The sequence below is a fragment of the Numida meleagris genome, chromosome 1 (assembly GCF_002078875.1).
Source record: "Numida meleagris isolate 19003 breed g44 Domestic line chromosome 1, NumMel1.0, whole genome shotgun sequence".
Classification (NCBI taxonomy): domain Eukaryota; kingdom Metazoa; phylum Chordata; class Aves; order Galliformes; family Numididae; genus Numida; species Numida meleagris.
In genome coordinates this window covers 80,504,737-80,520,183 of record NC_034409.1, presented here as the reverse complement: position 1 = coordinate 80,520,183, position 15,447 = coordinate 80,504,737, and the positions used below count along the sequence as shown (strand labels likewise).

The 15,447-nt window shown below is 37.7% G+C and overlaps 1 protein-coding gene across 24 annotated transcripts in view; it reads right to left on the bottom strand.

Annotated features, from left to right (window-relative positions):
- The window catches only part of ZBTB20 (zinc finger and BTB domain containing 20), a 470,842-nt gene that overhangs the window by 402,964 nt on the left and 52,431 nt on the right, over positions 1-15,447 (bottom strand). For 21 of the 24 annotated variants that reach the window (XR_002439293.1, XR_002439294.1, XR_002439295.1 and 18 more), the window contains one exon: positions 9,330-9,389. The exons of 1 other annotated variant lie outside the window; for it this stretch is intronic. The gene's annotated coding sequence lies outside the window, so the exon portion shown is untranslated. Of the gene's footprint in view, positions 1-2,560; positions 2,582-9,329; positions 9,390-15,447 lie in introns of those variants that run through there. 2 more of the 24 variants (XM_021398429.1, XM_021398479.1) reach the window with 2 other exon arrangements.

The following is a 15,447-nucleotide window of genomic DNA, read 5'->3' as shown; positions in this document are numbered from 1 at the left end:
ATAGCTATTAAACCATAACTCGACCATCTTCGGAGCCTTTGTTTGTCAATTGCATCAAACAACAATCCTTCCGCAGACAAGAAATCAGACTGTATTTTCACAATAATTGCAAGTCGTTTCTAGGAAAAAGAGGTAGCAACAATACCCAAGGAAATAAAATAACACACTTTTGTGCTTTCCCATCAAACTCGATAGTGGTACGGGTTTAAATCAGTCAGAGGCAGCTACGCATGAGAGATTGCACTCTGCAGGCTCTATCAGTCAGAAGTCAAGGATACACGTCTATGATTTATCATACTTTTCATGGTAATTAGCTAGAGTGCCATTTTGCTTCCAGTAGCATCACTCAACTTTCTTTTTTTAATTTGGTCTTTTTCTGCAAATGAATTTACATATTTCTCAGTCTCTCATCCCCTACTATGTTTTATTTATGAATATAGGCCTTCCTGATGGTAACTTTAATGTGAAGAAGGTAGTAATTAGTGTACCTATCTGCTAAGTTAATCCCTCTTCCACAATGTCTGCAGAGAAGTTTAAGGTAAGTAACAGTTTACAGTCAATATTAGGTTTAATTATGCTTAATGAGGATAACTGTCTCTGTTTACTAAGTGCACCTAGGTGTGCAGCCCCTATATGAGTTTTTCTCCCAGTCTCATTCTGCACTGTTAATAGTGCCACTGTGCACTGTATGTGCGGTGCTTTTATGCATTAAAGTGCTCCGGGAGAGCCAAGCAAGTGAGGCACCTGTTTCAACACAGATTCTGTGGGAGTAGAACAGTCTTGAAATGATGGCAGTTTTATGTAATGAGAAAGTTTTAACGTCTGGTATTTTAGTGTATGCAGTGTATTAGAGAAAAAAAGAAATTAATAACAGACATTCCCTAAGCCCCTCCTCCTAGCAAAAAATGTTAAATAAAAACAGTGCATCCCCAGTTTGAAGAGATCATCCCCAGGAATGATTACATTTGCTTAGTGCATCTAAAGCTACATTAACAAATAATGCTTTAAAGGAAGTTGAACAAAACAATGACGACTTCTTGTGCCCCTTGTATTTCACAAGCAGGTGTTCTCCAGAACTGTAAAGAGTCAACGGACAACTGGAGACCATGCCAACATCATACTATAACTCAATGCAAGAAGAACATCAAAAACAAAACCTCAGATCCAAACCCAGCTAGACTCAGCTGCTCCATTTTTTGTTTCCATGTCACACTGACACTTGAGCCTGCAACTTGCTAAAAGGATAATCCAGATTTTAGTTTACTTCATTACTTTTTGCTATAGCATTTTCCTTTGTGATTTCACGTATTACCCCTTGGGAAATTCATACACCAGGAAAAAAATTTTTATGCACATTTATAACAACCTATGAAAACTAAATCTTCCTAAGTCTTTGGTTCCCTAGGATGCATGAATTTGTGTGCTTTTTTTTTTTTTTTTTAAAGTGTGAGTATATGAAGGACTAAGTGTGCAGGAGAAATGCTTAAAAAAAAGCAGTTTGATTTCCAGTGAGAAATGGAACTGGAACACACAGAAATTGTTCTGTAAATGGAAAGGTTAGTTCTTTTGATTTTTCCAAAGCAGTAAGAAGCAAATTCTGTATTCTGTTCATATCAGAGAAATGTGAAGTTTACTTAGACATAGCTTAGGGGGGTTGTTCCTTCTTGTTTTCTTTTTTGGCCTAGTGAGCACTCTGCATGAGACCACACATTCCCTCCTTATTTTTGCCATTGGCAAGACTTCAAGAAAAAAAAAATCTCCTGTTAGAAATTTGTTTTAAAGGGAAAACCTTCAGCTAAATCACGTTTCTTGTTTTTAAAAAACACCCAATTATTTGAATGTCAAAGTATTAGTAACTAAGCATGATTTTATCTAAAGGCAAAACTGATTCTGGAAGCTAAATCCAGATCAACGTGCTCTGAGTGTACAAGTTTCAAAATCTAAGCTCAAGTCTCTTCATTAAGGCTTACATGTATTAGTTCTGCAATGGGCCATGCAATAACCTCAGTGCCCGTATTACTCCATGTTTGGAATAAGGATTTTAAAAGAAAAATGAGATTTTGTAACTGAGGTCTTTCCCTCTCAATAATGTGTTCCAGAAAAAATGTGATGTAAACATTGAAATACAAGCCTAACCATGATGTAAAACTACTATCATATAGGAAAAGCAAAGACATCTACTTTCAAAGTGACAGTATATTCTTCTCTTTGCCATTTAAGACAATGGATACTCAGATAAACATGGACTGCACTATGAGATGAAAACTATTTAGATGCGCATATTTTTTTCAGAGAACTGAGGAGGATTTCTATCAAAGAAAGAAGCAGAAGTAGGAAGGGTCATTTCACCATTTGCATATAAAATCCAACAGGTAGTTTAATTTTATGAGTTAAAAACAACAGAATGACTCTAAGGATCTGGAAAATTTAAGCAACTCATGATTTCAAGCATCTCATGATTTCAAGCATATGCTATGAGAAAAAATTAACCAGAGAATGCAAATAGCACTTAATGCAAGCAGTCAATACCAGGAAAGTGCATATTCATGTTGCTTCTCACCTGCTACTGTCTTTCAGTTAGTGTAATAAACAAAGTTTGGGTGACTGAGTCTACTTCACTGAAGTCCTAGAATTAAAGACAAAAGGATTACCTGTAGGACACTGATATTCAGTGTACATACAAGTGCAACTGTCTCCTCAAAACTCAACTGGGAGATCTCCAAACCAGAGGAAGCAGATCTCCTTGAGAGAAAGACAGATATGGTTATCATTATGAAAACCTGTGCAGCTCCCCTCCCCAGACACCTGGCTGGATAAAACCCCAAACACTTTCCTGAAGAGCCTCACAGGAAGGTGAGATGCTTATATGGCATTTCCCCCCCCACCTCAAGATCTGGGGAAGCTCAGTCACCTCCAAATGAATTCAAGAATCTCTGCTGCTGTGTCTCAGCAAAGATGAAGACACCCTCCCTTGAAGACCAGTGATGTAAATACAAGTTTCAGTCTTGGCTGAGGAGCTTGCCTGAGGATCTTACAGGAGCCTTAAGGTATATACTGAAATGGCTCATTTTGCGTTTACATGCCCAACAAGCACTCAGGACTGAACATTGTGTTTTAACCACCTACCAACCAAATTGTTAAAACATAACTAACAAGAGAACTCTTAGAAATGGGTACTGAGATCTTGGGACAATGTCATCTCATAAAGAATATTTACATGTGTCTATAAGCATCATTGTAAACATTTTATTCAGAGGATGGAAAATGTTTCTGGTCAAAGTTCTGCAAATGATATAATTCAGATTATTAAAAAATCAAATGAAAATTCCCAATGAATTGAAAGTGTTCTGAGTGACTGAGTAGCAATGTTTCTTGAACCTTTATTGTTTTTGTCAGTATTGGTTTCTGGCAGAAAACAACACAGAAGTTTCTCTTCTAAGAGACAAGGTGACTCTGCCTACCTGTGTGAATTTGCTCTGCCATCCTTAAGATATGCCTTCTGAAGGCCAAGGGACCTGTATGATCCCCAAAGTCATACTAATAAGAATGATATAGGTTTGATTAAAAACAACCAGAGGGAATGGCTAAAATGGGCTCAGAGCTGTTTTTTTTCAGAGTCAGAATAGTCTGTATCATCTACTCGGCACTAAAATGTGCTTGCTGCTGCCATGTAAACAGTCCAGCTCCCAATGCTGCTCACATCTTGCTGTCTCTCATTTTGTTGTTTGCTATTTTGTTTGCTGGTAAAAAGAGGGGTTTGGTTCCCCAATGTGCTGATAATGCTAAGTTAAGCAGTAATGCTGCCGCTCTGCTATTGATAGCATCACCTAACTTAGCTTGGTTTCAGTTTGCAAACTTGAATGAGGCACATGGAAGCTGTTCAGTGGCCCCACCAGTGTCACCAGACAAACATTTGAATCAGCTCTAGCAGGAAGAATAATGTCCATCTAGAGAAAGAGGGGAGAGGGAGAAGAAGAGGGAGATGTTGAGACAGAGTAGACAAAGAAGGAGGGAGGGAGATAAAAATGATTACAGCATGCTAATTAGTGAAAGATATACCTATGGAACTTTGTGAGAGACAGTAATGTTTTGAAGAGAAAAATCTTGTACCACAAGATGGAACATTTACCACTCATTCCCTTTTGCAATCCTTCTCTCATCAACCCAAATCACTGAAGAAAGAAAATTTTAACATCCTGCAACTCCACTCGTACAGCACTAAGTGGGGAAACATGTTCTGCTAGTATGCTGATTAGATAAACAACAAATGTCTTTACCAAAATAAAATCCTTCTTCTCCCATCCTTATATTTTTGTATAGCAGAGTATACGCACTGATCTTGCATTGTTAGTTTTACTACAATATCCACTGAGAAACACAGTGCATATACATGCAGGTAAACAAACACACACTACTGAATTTTGTGTTGACAGCTGGACTCTGGTAACCCATGTCCTCTGGGCAGCAATCAGCTATGAAGGAACAGGAAAAAGTTAGCGTAATGATTAACTAGCCCAGTGGGCTATTATTCGTGGCAGGTAGAACAGCAGCAGTTCAGTCTGTGATGCTGCTCTCTTCTCCCTCTGGAATGCTGGTGGATGCCTGGAATCAAACTCAGCACAGAAAAAACAACACAACAGCTAATCTAATGCCAGCATAAGAAAGTAGATGAATTTCCCCTCCTGGACTTTGCATCTGAAGAAGAAACTTGCAAGAGGAAAGATCTTCTGTAAAGCTTGATGTTGAATGAATATGACAAACATCACTGTTTATCAAATATGTACACATAGTTTTTGGTAAGGCTAATAAGGCTATTGGTATCAGCTATAGGCAATTATTTTCTATACAGCATGAAGTAAACAACTTTAATGGCAACTGGCAAGTATCAGCATTGTTAAGAGCAGTCATGGTATTAATACTGGATCAGATGGTTAAAGGGCATCCATTTAGCTGAAAGACTAAACCATGAGTATCCCTCTAGCCAATCAGGGAAAAAAAAAAAATCAAAATCATTATGGCTGTTCCCCCTCCATTGGTGCTTTACCTTGCAGCCCTCCAGAAATTCTTTTAAAATTCTAGTACATCTTACAAACTCTTTTCAAGCAATGTATCAAGGGTGAACACATCATAATATCTACTGTACTTCTCTCACTGATACCTCACTCTGCATTTTGCAGTGAGACAATACATTACCTCACGTTGTCAGCTTTGGAAAAACCAAATTCAACCTGAACTTTTCTACCTATCAACAATGCAACTTCACCAGCCATGGCAGAAAAGAAAAACAAAGTTTGAGCTTTATTTTTTATTTCCAACAAGAGCATTTACCGCTAATTTAAGAAGACCTTGAAAGAAAGTATTTAGCAAAATAAAACAAATTCTTTCTTTCAATAAACTCACTTTCCCTCTGAAAGGCTTTGCTCTGTGTATGGATTTTTCATTTACTTTAATTATTTTCAAGTGCCTCTGCTCAAATCAGTAGGAATTAAGTATCCACAACATCAGTGTAGGTCCTAGTACTAGATGTTATAAACAAAATGTCCTTCAGTGACCTAAATCTGCATAAGTAGCAAGTCTTGAGAATTTAGGAAGTCCTTCTCCACAAAGAGTACTTCTGGGGACCCCGTGACCTATGGGACTCAGTTCTCCCAGCATATGTTACAGAACTTACAGTGTATAGACAGCTCATATCTCTCTAATCACAAACATGTACAAATCCTTCCATCTTGTACAAGAACGTTGCTTGTATTCCAATGAAGCAAGCTAAATCTCAACTGTATGTGGCTGGTACCAAGTGTAGAAACTGACCTGACATTTTCACCCATCACTGAATCATGGAAAATCTTGAGTCGATGATCCTTGCGTATCTCTTCCAAGTTCAACTCCTGGCCCCACACAGCACCAGCCCAAATCCAAACCCTATGTCTGAGAGCGGTGTCCAAATGCTCCTTGAACTCTGGCACTTGGGGCCATGCCCACTGCCCTGGGCAGCCTGTTCCATGCCCACTGCCCTCTGGTGCAGAACCTGTCCCTAACCCCCAGCTGCCCCTCCCCTGACACAGCTCCATGCCTTTCCCTCCGGCCCTGTCGCTGTCACAGAGAGCAGAGCTCAGCGCTGCCCCTCCGCTCCCTGTGAGGAGCTGCAGCCACCATGAGGCCTCCCCTCAGCTCCTCTGCTCTGGGCTGAACACACCATGGGACCTCAGCCACTCCTTGTATGCCTTGTCCTCCAGACCCTTCCCTATCTTCGTAGCCCTGCTTTGGACACTCTCTTGTAGTTTTATGTCTTTCTTATATGGTGGTGCTCACAACACACACAGTGCTGGAGGTGAAGCCTCACCAGTGCAGAGCAGAGTGGGAAATACATGAGGATTTATTCGGACGCAACAGCCAAGTGTTATAGGAGAATGCAAGGACAGAACAAACAACTAGGCATGTAATCAAAAGCAAATAGCAATCTTTCATAATCTCAGCAATCACCTCTCTTTCTCTCTCATGCAGCCATACATATACTACAAACAATAACAGGAATGCAAAAGTTTTTTGTCCCTTTTCAAGTGTTTACAGTCCAGATATCTTTCTGATTAATAAATACACATAGTAAAATCAACAAAAAGAAGAAACCAAGCTTTAAGAAAAAACCCTTGGCAAACTTCAGATGGAAGAGTTTAGATACATTTATATGCAGACATTCACAGAAAGAATAAGAGGAACTGAGGCTGAGGGAAATACACAGAATTCAATCATTATCTCATCATAAGCTGTGGACTTGAACTAAGTTTCCAAAAATAAACAACTAACATTTAAACCCCTAGCTGTATTTTCAGTGGTACCCTTTCTCTTATGATGATAAGAATGCTTAAAAACAAAACCCCAGCTAACATCTACAGCTTTGAGCAATTTTAGGCCTCGCTCCCAAGGAAGACCTATCATCCAAACTTCCCACTGTATCCACAGATTTCTACTATCACGTTCTGAATTAAGGACACAATAAAACTAAAGATGCAATAAAACTAAAACCAAAGAGAGAAGAACCGGACAAAATGAAGATGTGGAAGGTGTGATACAGGCATCTGGAAAACCAGGATATATTTACCTCTGGTGAATCTCATTTTGTAGGTCTCTTCACTTTCACTCTATGTTCTTGTTTGTAGTGCATACTTCCACATAAATTTATAGCTCCTCTGCACTGTTGCCCATAGTTACACCCATTACTTACAGGTAAGCCTGCAACTCGCTTACTCCAGAAGAGAAGGAAATCAACAGAACAAAGGAAAGTATGAAAACAATTCCGCACTTACTGACCTGCACTTGGTTATACCTTAGGAATAGTCGCCTTAAAATACAAGTTGTTGTTGAAGTTTGATTTAAAAATCCATCAGTTTTGACATTCAGGTGAAAGTATTGCTGCTGGCTCCAGAACAATTTGCATATCTTATCACTAAATAAAATGTCTGAGGTGTGTACCAATCTGATGAAATTATAAACAGGAGTCCACACAAGCACACATCTTCCTGTTTGATTTCTGTCCTCTCCATTCCTCTATAATAAATTATAAGATCATCTCATTCTAGCTGGAGGTTTAACTGTGCATGTAAAAAGGAAAATGAAAGCAGTCTATTCTTTTTTCACACTTTACAGCTGAGAACCTGACAAAACTGTGGATTTGGTGAACAAGCAGAAAAGCTTAGTTTGTTACTATCTACTTCCTCTTTAACTGCCACACAAATGGTAGAAAATCCAATGTATTTATGTATCTTTAAAAAGTTTTCCACACTCAACACAAACAAATAATACATAAAACTACACCTCTTTACTACTATGACTAATATACATGCTTAGCTTTATGTCCTGCAATTAATCTCATCTACTTCAACGGGATTACTCATAATGCTGTAAGTGAAATACATGTGTAAATCCTTGCAAAATCATGGCCTGAATCGTCAACAACATTACATGGAACAATTAAATGCCCAGGCCTAGAACGGCTCTTCAGAAAGATTAGAAGAATCTTTAGGCATAAGAGGTAACAAAATCTACTCTAGGGAGTAGCTATGAGAGGAACAGTATTCAGGGAATTGTCTTCCCTTGGGAAATTTACTTGTCACCAAATGATTCCAGCAATATTACATTCACCTTCTTCATCTACTAGTTATCACCTTCTCTCTCCACTCCTTTCTCACTCATCTAATACCTTTCTCTGTCTTCATCACACCTTGCTACAGCTGCTTTGTGCCAAAAGTGACAGAATATAAATCTTTTTTTTCTTTTGGGCAGTAACATAGGATGAGAGCACAGTCTGGTCCTCATTTTGACTAGCTCAGTAATAAACAGGTCACATGCTAATTAATTGAGCTAGATGCACAGTCAAAGAAATCCACCAACTTTGCTTCTTCACCTATTACTGAATTGATAACATGCTACTCTCTCAACCTTCTCACTGCAGATTACTTGCCCAGTATATTCTGCAGACAATCCTTAATCTCTACGTCCTTTCAGTTCATTACAAGAAGCTGCTGATCAAAACAAACTGAATACCCAAACTGTTCAGTTCCACCTACTGACAAGTAGCTCGCCACCTAGTCTGCTCCGCAAGTATTCAGAAATTCTGTACAAAAAGTTACTCTGTACATTATTTAGTGTTTGACTAAAAAACATGGCATCAATACACACTACTGCTCAAAGTCAATCCCATAAAAGTTCAAATGACTACTTGTCACAAACATTTCACCTCTACTAATGAACTGCATGAACAAATGATAGAAAATGCAAAGCTGTATTACGCTTAGCAGTTAACATTTTAATAAGGAGGAGATTAGCAATTTTTAATACCTCCAGTGCTTTGTTATATACAGTAGCACAATAACTGAATATTTTAATTGCTAATTATTTAGACCTCATTCAGTTCTCAGTCAGGCAAAACTCCCATTGAGGGATTCTTGCCTGAGAAAAGAGCTACAGGATTTGTCTTACTGTAATTTGAAAAAACTTCATATATCATAAAAACTATCAAGTTATAGAGAGACAAAAAATCATTAAATCCTTAGCAATATAAACCCAACTGAAAGTCCCACCGACTCCTAACGCCAATGTTTTTTATATTAAGTAAAACAGATAATTGCAGTTTACCAATTGTTACTTACCTGCATAATTTAGGCCCAGATATGCTGGTGCTCTTAACGAGATCTAATAATATTTTGAGTCTTCTTATTGTACCCCTGCTTTTCTCCTGCGGGAAATCTTAGTTCAAATGTGATAGGGAAATAGCATTTCCAAACAATCATAGTACCAACAGCTTCAGAAACTCAGAAAGTAGCATTCAATTTTACCTTTTGACTTCGGACTCCAAAAGGGTCAAGAGCAGCTCTCAACACTTCTTTTTTATGCTGCTGTAAAAAAGAAAGAAATTAAAAAAGCTTATGTTTAAAGATTTACATACAAAACACCTTGAGTTTTCATAACACTCAAATAACCAGGAGTCAGTGGCAGAAGAGAGTGGAATACCATATATATAAAAACGTATAGCTACCTGAAGGAAACAAAGCAAAGACTTACACATGCACATTTAGCACACAGGTGACAAATAAATAAGCTAAATGTGCTAGCATCCAACACATTACATTCTATGCATAGTTCAGAGAGAAAAGTTACACAGCAGAACACCAATCTGGTAGGGAACAACTCATGTGACTTCATGCTTAAAAAAATATAAACACAAAACAAGACATTTTTTCCATTAAGTGTAGTTTTACTCTTGCTAGGGATAAAAACAAATGGGTATCACAACCAAAGTTTCACCACTTATGTTTGCCTGTCAAATGCATTTGTGGAAAAAGTTTCAAGTAAATACTCTGAAGTTCACGAGTTTAAAGTGGTTCTTTTATTTTTCTTAAACAAAAAATGTGTATAATGTTTTTCCATCTGTCTGATGTAATTGGCTTAGTGACCAAAATGATCAGAAAATCTCTCTATAGGCTGCTTTTTGAAAAAGAATTAAAAGCAGACTTCGTACTATATAACACTAATTGCCAAAATGTTCAGAACTGGCTACCAAACATTCAAAGGAGGAGTATTTTGAAGTCAGAAATTAGACTTGGGCACCCTACTTCCATCAATTCAGATGAAGGCCTAGGGCATAATTTCCAAACCCTGTTATGAGAGGTTCACTCAGATTACAATTCCCAAATGTACCAAAGCCAGACTTTGTGCTTCCTCACTCGTGCTTACTTAAGGTAAAGAAGATATGATGACAGCAGGCCTTCTGCTTCATCATTTCCAGGTCTGACTTCCCATTGCTTTCATGCAACTACAGAGGCGTCACTCACAACTCCTTTCAATATCAACTGTCTTCCCTTTGTTTTCTGGGAGCTTTCTACCTCCAGTCATAACAAACAAACCATGCCCTAGGTTCAGTGCTTGAGGACACTTCCCCAGCTTACATGGGTCAGTCACGAGCATCCACAGCATAGGCTTTTAAATGGTGTCTTTCACTGTTTTCAGGGAAGAAGATTTATTTTGCTGGAACTAAGGCTGTGTAGCATGTGCTTTAGCTTTCATAAGGTCTGTTACTGCCTGAACAGACACACTGGATAGCAGCTGGTAGCACTTTCCAACATTACACAACCACAGTCTCAAATAATCTGTCTGTTCTACACTGACAATGAATAAAGCAAAACAGAAGGCCTAAAATATTGTGTAATGAGGATCAGATTTTGACCTTTAAATGCTGTTAGATGTATTGCATGAGGGTCTGTTTAAGTGATACTAGCAGGTATGAAACTGTGCTGTTTGCTTAATGTCTAACTCATCTAACAACTGAAGCGCTCTGTATTGGCAAACTATGTGCTGCAGTGAGAGATGGCTTGAATATCTCTACTGTATACTGGGTGAGCCCTGGAAGAGAGTGTTATGCTGGCAAATTCAAAATAGATGAAAAGCAGGAAAAAGCGTGGGAAAACCGATCACAAGGCGAATGAAAATCTTTTCGTTTTAAACTTGTTGATCAGTTGGGCCTGCAGTGGTGCTTAGATGTTATCTCCTCAATCTCTGTGAAATCAGAAGTCTCAGTTTCTCTTCTCTGGTCTACTGGAATTTGAAATTTTGTACAATTACCCATCACATAAACACTTATCTTTTTGTCAGTTAAAATTCTTGCCAGAAAACACTACACAGAAGACTATGTAACTGTTAAGGTTACTTATCTTGATTTTCACTATTATTGATCCTTCCCAAGTTTCTGTATGTCTGAGTTTAATTAGTGATAACATTTCTGCCACATTTTTTAAAGCTATTTTTGTATGAGATATAAGTTAATCAAGACTTACACTTGAGCCAGTCATTTGTTGGAGCAAGACAGCTAACAGAGCATATCATCTAAAATTACAGGCCTTTCATTTTGTTTTAAATTCCAATCTCCATGTTTACATTTAATGGTTTCAGTTGGAGCAACAGCTTACTGGTGACTCAGATTATTTCAGATAATAGCCTCAAAATCTGACATTGTGGAAAAACTATGCACAGAACTCCGGAAATACATTTCAGGTCCACTTGAAATATAAGCCCCCATGTACCAAGCAAAAATGAATACTGTGCAGCATGGGCTTAGGACAGTCTTACTGGCCCCAAGATCACAAAATATACCACACCCCTAAGAGCCTTGATAGAGTTTTCTAGAAAAAATGTGTTTTCAAGGATGAAGTAAATTAGTTAGAGTTATTAGCTCTGTTTTTTGAAGTGTCTAATTAGAATGAGATCTACCATAAAGATAAGAAACATAGAAATGCACAACTTAAACAGTACTAAATTAAAAATGCTTCTTCTGCTATGCCAGTTGCTTCTACAGTAACAACAGTACATAAATGCTAACAGGAAAGAACTATATATACTTGTCCATTTCATTATGATAGGACCTTATAAGGTGCGTGGCTTTTTGGCTTTTACTGTGAATGAAAAAAAAGCCTCCTGATAATTCACCAAATAAGTAAAACTAAGATAATTATGTAAATGATTATAATATGTAAATAATTATAATATGTAAAGAATGCGTAAATTTTATTTACATTTCTCTTGGTTATGGAGCTTTTGCCAAGGGGGGAGAAGATATTATAAGATGACAACTGTGTGAGGATTGTCTCTTTAAGACTCTATATACAAACAGTAAAATTCAAAGAATAAGATAAATTATATTAGCATTACTCTGATTCAGTTCTTCCCAAACACAGTCATCATATATGCAAACTAAACTCTGGTAGCAAGTAGATGAAAGGAATCACTGTTGATTAATGCTAAGAATATAGCAGCCAGAAGAATTTCAAACAATGATTCACTGTGAGACTACCAGTAAACCTCTTGGGCTTTCTAGGCCCAGTCAACCTGGCAAGAATACTGGGTAAAGTATGTCCTTAACAAAATGGACAATGCATCACAGCAATGCTCTTTTTGAAAAAAAGACTCGAGTGTGAATGTAATGCTTATGAAAAAAGCTAATCTGGCAAGCTTAGAATTTCAAATCCTCTCATTTCCAGGACAGTACTGCAAGCAGCAGAACATTCACTGACACAGGCTTGCTGCTGTCCCTCTGCCTTGAACTGAGGGGCCATATAGAGGGATTTTGCAGCTGGTTCAGTCTCTTCCACTGGACTTACAAACACAGACCAATTACCATTGACTGTAGTAAAGTTTTTTGTGATATGGACTTCTGTCTACTGAGAACTAGACTTGAGAATCCTATAACTTGTTTCATGAGACAAGCTTGTTTGTCTGGAGGGAAAAAATAAATCAAATGACTAGAATTAAACTTCCATCATAAAGATAGATTTTCTAGAAAACTTCTACATGAAGACTGCCAAAAACAGACCATTGACTGGACCTGTGACTTTAAGATAAACTGGATAAGTGCTGGCTTTTTGGTAGGGAAAAGTTTTAAAGAGAAAATACTCAGTGTTGCAGTCCCATTCTTAATGCAGAATAAAGTCTTTTGGAAAACAACTCAAGTTCTCTGTGCAATTCTAAATTCTATTTGAAGGGAACTATTTGTCCATATTTATCTATACAGAAGACTTGGATTAACTGTCTAGGCCAAGAACAAAATGACCTTTGAAGGAAAAATTAATGAAATGGAGAAAAGGAAGTAGGGAAGCATATGCAACCCTGTCTCCCAGCTTAACCTCCTCTTAACTTTATTTAACTCAACTTAAACAGAAAACATTGCCTGGAACATGAGAGGCAAATGTTATTTTTAATATCAGCAGTACTAGTAACTAGCATATATAATTCTTAGGAAGGAAATACCAGTGCAGACAGTGAATTAAAACATGCCATGGTAACAGATGAAGACTTCAGTTGTCAACAAAATCAGGCTATTAATTCTCACATAAACAGTCTTTCTACATCTTTGATTTTTAATATATAGACCAAAGATCACTCTCACATTTCAGCAGCTTTTGTCTTTTAATGCCAATTATTTCAACGGACTTTTCTTATAGCCTGTGCTTTCTCTCATCCTTGGAAAAGGGGAGTGAAAATATCAAATGATATCTTACTCTGCCAAGACCAAAGAAACACTTCAAACACTCCAAAAAAATTAGGAAATGACTTTGCTTAAGGTGGGGAGGGAATGTTATTAACAGTGGGGTGGATTCTTGCCTGGCAGCAGAAAAAAAGCTAGAAACCCAAATCTCATTCTCTGTTTCAATCTGTGCTAGTCTAGGCCACGTAAACAGCAACTGGAAACTACTGACTGTAAAACAGGATAATTTTGTTGCTAATCATGTTTTTTTTCTTGTTATTTTCTTTTCATTTTTCCTCTTAAGAAACAAACACTGAAATTCAAGAGGAAACTGGAAAATTATTGGCCTGTTCGTGACCACTGAAAGCAAAGATGCCCTGACAGATCCACTCAGTTGAACTATCACCTGCCATAGGATGCAGTCTCAAAAAGACCAGTTCTAAATATATTTGTGAGAGAAACTCACACTGCTGCTGGCCTCTCTGTACCTACTCAAATGACAAAGATTTCAGACTTCGGAGCTGTCAGCTTAGCACTTTTCACCAGGATGCAACTAATTCACAATACAAGAAAACAAGAATTATGATGTGCCTATTACCTTATTTTTCTCCTTCAAATTCCAGTTCTATTTCTGAAACAGAAAGAGGCTGAAACTTTTCCTTGATTAAGGTAAACCAAAAGCCACCTTATAACAAAGAGACACTCCTCTATCCCTAGTCACAGGCATCAGAAAGTAGGAATCAAAGGTATCTGCCTTTGTCCAAAAAAATCATTATCACCCTTAAAAATTATTTCCCTCAAAGCACTGGAAATGAGTTTGGGGGAAGCAGAAGGGAAGATAAAGATGACAATTCTCCATTGTCTCCAAAGATAAGAGTTTGGTTAGTAATAGGCAATAAATGACATCAGTCTCCCTACATTGAGTCTGTTCTTTCACAACCCTTGAGCCCTTTTCCATCATATTTTCTTCCTCTCTTCCTTTGAGTGAAGGAAGTGAGAGGGCAGTGTGGTAGAGTTTAGCTGCCCATCAGGGTGAAGCCATCACAGCAACACTTAACTCCTTGATGACTATTCTCTCATCTCTTCCTTGGCAGAAACATTTTCAAATTAAAAAAAAAAAAAATCAGAACATGAGCCAAGTATATAAAAATAAATAAAACTCAACGTCTATAAAAAGTACACAGACTAACCTGCTTAATTATTAACAGGTAAACACAACAAATCCTGAATTATTTACTTAATCTTTTTCAACTACAAACCTCAGACTTTTAGAGCATGAAATACATGCTTTATTCTAGGACACAACACAGATATTTTATAAGGCTGTGTGGACTTGTATTTTTGGAGGTAGGGATGTTTTGAAGAATACACACTTCTTACTAACCCTCAAATACTTTCCTTTCACTGAACCTTGATGGAACTTTAAATACTGAAATAAAAGTTTCAGTATAGAGATCCTGTTTTCGTGTGTTCACCAGTGAATGAGCTGGCTTGTTTCTGACTTGCAACTGAGTGAAAATGAGATTTCTGTGAAGCATATGCACCATCTCCTGTTTCTGTAGATCTGCTGAAAAGGAGCTGGATTAAGAGGGAAGCTGGTCCAGATTCCAGTCAGAAGTGTTGCAATGAAAGATAATATTGTCTCAGAAAAAAAGACAATTGTTTTTACTTAGTAAAGACACTATGCTGAAGCAAATCCCATCTGCACCTCAAATAAAAGTCAACATCACAACTCCATGATGATCCTGCAAAGAACTAGTCTAGGTCTGACCATTTTTATGTACCTTGTTCTTCCTACGTATCATTGACCCTAACTAACTCAGTGCTAATGCAGACTTTCTTGGTGATGTGTTGCATATGAGGGGAGTTCCAAGTTCCCTCCCAGAGGTGTACTAAAGCAGTGACAGTTCCGCACACAATGAAGCTGGAGCATATCCTTT